Here is a 4,732-nt window from a genome sequence, read left to right on the forward strand (position 1 = left end):
GGCTGTCGCGGCCGACAACTTTGTCTGTGCCATTCAAACTATATTTGTATTTTTCCTCTCGGCTCCGTCGCTCGAGAGGGAGGATGTATATATATTTATACGTGTATTTTCCCTCGAGTTACGCTGCTATCGTGCAGGTTACGATCTTGCGCGTGTGAGATGACAGATTTATGTTGATGGGAAAATCTGCGGGTGAAAAATGGCGACTCTCATAACTCCGCCACTTCCCAACAGATGTCGCGATAGAGCCGAGTCGGAAAATGAATGAATATATGACTTGAATCGACTCGTTTCATGTTTGCTTTGGCGATAAAAAGGCCCCAAAACAGGTATATTATGCTTGTTTTCTGCGCGGTTGACGACACGTAGCATAAATCAAAGGCTGGAAATGAGTTACAACCCAATCGACAAAACAAAAAAAAAACTAAAAATTTAAGAATTAATAGACGTAAAACAAAAACAACACAAAAACAAAACTTGATATGCCTTGTGATAAGTCAATACACTTCATCCTCAACTTACACGGGATCTACGCTTACTTATGTAAAACGACGAGTATGATTTATCCCGAGTTAATGTAAATGAGATGCACTCGCGAGGGCATAAACCGGCGACCTGCCTGGGAGCCGCGAGAAGACCTGCACTCCATCACAACCAGTTTACCTTCACTTCGCCAAAATTCTTACCCACCTACGGGTATAAATGAATGAAATTTGGCGGGCGGGTTAAGTTGGCGGACAAGGGGGCAAGTCCCTTTTTACAACCGCGGAGTTTTGCGTCCGCTAAAAAACCCGCCGTCCGTGCGTGGTTCTCAGTTCCTTGTTTGAAGAATCAGATCCTCTGGACCAGCGGGCGACGATTTATTCCTTTTCTCCTCCTCTCCTCTGTCTCCTTTCTTCTTTATTCGTCTTTTTCTTCCTCGTCTTCTTCTTGATCTTCTTCCCCCCCCCCCCCCTTCATCATCGTTATTCTGTTTTTATTTTTTTTGTATTTTTTTCTTCTCCTCCACCTCCTACTCCCCCTCTTTCTCTTTCTCTTTTTCTTTCTCCTCCCTTTTCTCATTCCTCTTCATTTGCTTTTATCTGTCTTCTCTTTCTTCTCCCTCTCCTTTCCTTCTTCTTCCCTTTTCTAAAACCCCCCCCCCCTCCTCCTCAAAACCCCCCCCTCTTCCTCCCTCCTCCTTCTCCTCCTCCTGTTTCTCCTCCTTCTCCTCTCCCTCCTTTTCCTCCTCTCCTCCTCCTCCTCCTCCTCCTCCTCCTCCTCTTCCTCTTCCTCCTCCTCCCCCTCCTCCTCTTCTTCTTTTTCCTTCTCCTCCTCCTCCTTCTTCTTCTCCCCCTTTCCCCTCTCCTTCCCTCCACTTCCCTCCTACGACAAACACTCTCGCCCCCCCTCATTTCCCCCATTCCCTTTCCCCCCTTGCCCTCCCCCTCCCTCCCTCCTCCTCCCTCCCTCCCCCTCCTCCCTCCCTTTCCCCCCTCCCTCCTCCCTCCCCTCCCTCCCTTCCCCTCCCTCCCCCTTGCCCTCCCTCCTTCCCTCCCTGCCCCCCCTCCTTTCCCCCCCTCCCTCATCCCTCCTCCCCCCTTGGGCCCCTACCGTACTTCTCCTTTCCCCCCTTCCCTCCCCCCCTCCCTCCCTCCCTCCCCCCCTTGCCCTCCTCCCCCCCTCCCCCCCTTGCCCTCCCTCCCTCCCTCCCCCCTTGGCCCCCCCTCCCCCCCCCTCCCTCCCTCCTCCCCCCTTGCCCTACCCTACTTCTCCCACGAGTTACTGTCTCGTAAACCTTACCGGCGAGTGATACGGACGTCATCTGATGAACACCTTTTCCTGGCGAAGCGTTTGAGCTCAGCATGATGACGACCTCTCCCTGCGTGAACGGAGCGGCCTCTGTTAAGCAATCCTCAGAGAGACTTTTTTTTTTTTTTCCGGACATTTGCGGACACCCAGGACGAGCAGAGTAGGGTTGTTGGACACCCAGGATGAGCAGTGTGGATGTTTTGGACACCCCTGGCTTTTGGGACGCGTGGAGATTATTTTGGGGACTGGATATTTTGGACACCTGAGATGGACACTCAGGAAGATGACCGTACATGTTTTGGACACCCGGAGAGAGCAAGGAGAATATTTTTGGACACCCTGACTTTTTATTTTGGGCAATGTATTTTTTGGACACCTGAGAGGGACATTTTGGGATATTGTGGACACCCAAGAAGGCTCTCCCTTTGGGTTTACTGGGCACCTAGGCTGAAGAAGATGTAGATCATTTAACTGTTTTAACCTTTTGGGGGGGCATCAATGATTCTTTTTTTTTTTTTTTTTTTTTTTTTTTTTTTTTTGGACACTTAGGAAGCTCATTATGAATATTTTGGCCTTTTGGGAAAAAGAACTTTTTGGGGACAACCATGAGGCCCATAGGGTAAAAAGGGTAGGAAGGAATGAATAGATAAATAAATGTATATTATGTATATATATACATATATATTTTATATATATTATGATTATATTTACACACTACAAACACAACAAAAAACATAACACAAAAAACCAACAACCCGATGAAACCCACCACAAACATATATAAAATATATAATATAAATATATATATATATTTTTACATATATATCAGGGGTTACTCCCCAAAAAGAGAATAGGGGACATTCCGGACACCCAGAAGTAACCTTTTGGGCATTCATTAAGACGCCGGGGGGGGGCCGAGAAAAAAGGCCAAGGGGAAAGGGGAGGCCCAGCTCAAGCCAACCGCCCGAAAACAATTCGGGAGCATGAATAGGGGCCCCCCCCCAAAAACCCGGTCCCAGCAAAGGGCATTCTATCCAAAACACACCCCAGGAGACTTTTGGGTACCACTGCATACATATAAACAAAATAATTGTCATGAATAATGCATCAGAAAAGATGGCCAAACTTCTTCCTGTCGTTAGATAACTTCTCTCTACTCTCTACTCGTGGTGTAAAAGTCTTAACAAATCTTAATGGTGTGTTTACTTGTTAACGACCACGGGCTTATAATTTATTTGAATTATAATTTATATGCATGTGCATGAGTGGCTGATAACTCTATTTGGAAAAGTGGTCTGAGACTTTTATCTTAACGGGATAGAATTAAATTATTCGAGGTATCTTTCTCTCATCAATTAGTTAACACGTTATCTTCCACGGCCAAGGGCTGATTGACTATATATTGTGTTGTGTAATAACTAGTTTCAAATGCACGGAGATCTCCTGATATCAGATTTGTAATTTGCTCATTGCATGTTCAAAAGACTAGATATGCAAATTTCTCGAAAGCTATAAAACGCAGGCGGAGTTAAGCAATAAAACCACAGCTTTTCAGATCGTCAACAACACACTGGCTCCTCTCACGTGCGCCGAAGGATGCAGCTCCACGTTACAGGCGAGGAGACGGACGCACCCAAGGAGGAGCAGTCCAGGAGGAGGAGCAGCCAGGAAGGAAAAGCCAAGGAGGTAAAGCCAGGAAGGAAAAGCCAAGTAGGAAAAGCCAGGAAGGAAAAGCCTGGAAGGAAAAGCCACGAAGGAAGAGCCAGGAGGAAAAGCCAAGGAGAAAAAGCCAGGAAGGAAAAGCCAAGGAGGAAAAGCCAGGAAGGAAAAGCCAAGGAGAAAAAGCCAGGAAGGAAAAGCCAAGGAGGAAAAGCCAGGAAGGAAAAGCCAAGGAGGAAGAGCCAGAAAGGAAAAGCCAAGGAGGAAAAGCCAGGAAGGAAAAGCCAAGGAGGAAAAGCCAAGGAGGAAAAGCCAGGAAGGAAAAGCCAAGGAGGGAAAAACCAGGGAAAGGGAAAAGCCACGAAGGAAAAGCCACGAAGGAAAAGCCACGAAAAGGGAAAAGCCCAAAGGAAAGGGAAAAGGGCCCGGAAGGAAAAGCCAAGGAGGGAAAAACCACGAAGGGAAAAGCCAAGGAGGGAAAAACCAGGGAAAGGGAAAAACCACGAAGGAAAGCCAAGGGGAAAAAGCCAGAAGGAAAGCCAGGAAGGAAAAAGACCAAGGAGAAAAGCCAAGGAGGAAAAGCCACGAAGGAAAAGCCAGGAAGGAAAAGCCAGGAAGGAAAAGCCAGAAGGAAAAGCCAGGAAGGAAAAGCCACGAAGGAAAAGCCAGGAAGGAAAAGCCTGGAAGGAAAAGCCAGGAAGGAAAAGCCAAGGAGGAAAAGCCAGGAAGGAAAAGCCACGAAGGAAAAGCCACGAAGGAAAAGCCAAGGAGGAAAACCCACGAAGGAAAAGCCACGAAGGAAAAGCCAAGGAGGAAAAGCCAGGAAGGAAAAGCCAAGGAGGAAAAGCCACGAAGGAAAAGCCAGGAAGGAAAAGCCAGGAAGGAAAAGCCATGGAAGGAAAAGCCACGAAGGAAAAGCCAAGGAGGAAAAGCCAGGAAGGAAAAGCCAAGGAGGAAAAGCCACGAAGGAAAAGCACGAAGGAAAAGCCACGAAGGAAAAGCCACGAAGGAAAAGCCACGAAGGAAAAGCCACGAAGGAAAAGCCACGAAGGAAAAGCCACGAAGGAAAAGCCAGGAAGGAAAAGCCAAGGAAGGAAAAGCCAGGAAGGAAAAGCCTGAAGGAAAAGCCTGGAAGGAAAAGCCAAGGAGGAAAAGCCAGGAAGGAAAAGCCAAGGATGGAAAAGCCCACAAGGAATAGCATCTAAGAAAAGCCAAGGAGAAGAGCCAGGGAAGGAAAAGCCACGAAGGAAAAGCCAAGGAGGAAAAGCCAGGAAGGAAAAGC

Source organism: Penaeus chinensis, chromosome 1 (assembly GCF_019202785.1).
Source record: "Penaeus chinensis breed Huanghai No. 1 chromosome 1, ASM1920278v2, whole genome shotgun sequence".
Taxonomy (NCBI): Eukaryota; Metazoa; Arthropoda; class Malacostraca; order Decapoda; family Penaeidae; genus Penaeus; species Penaeus chinensis.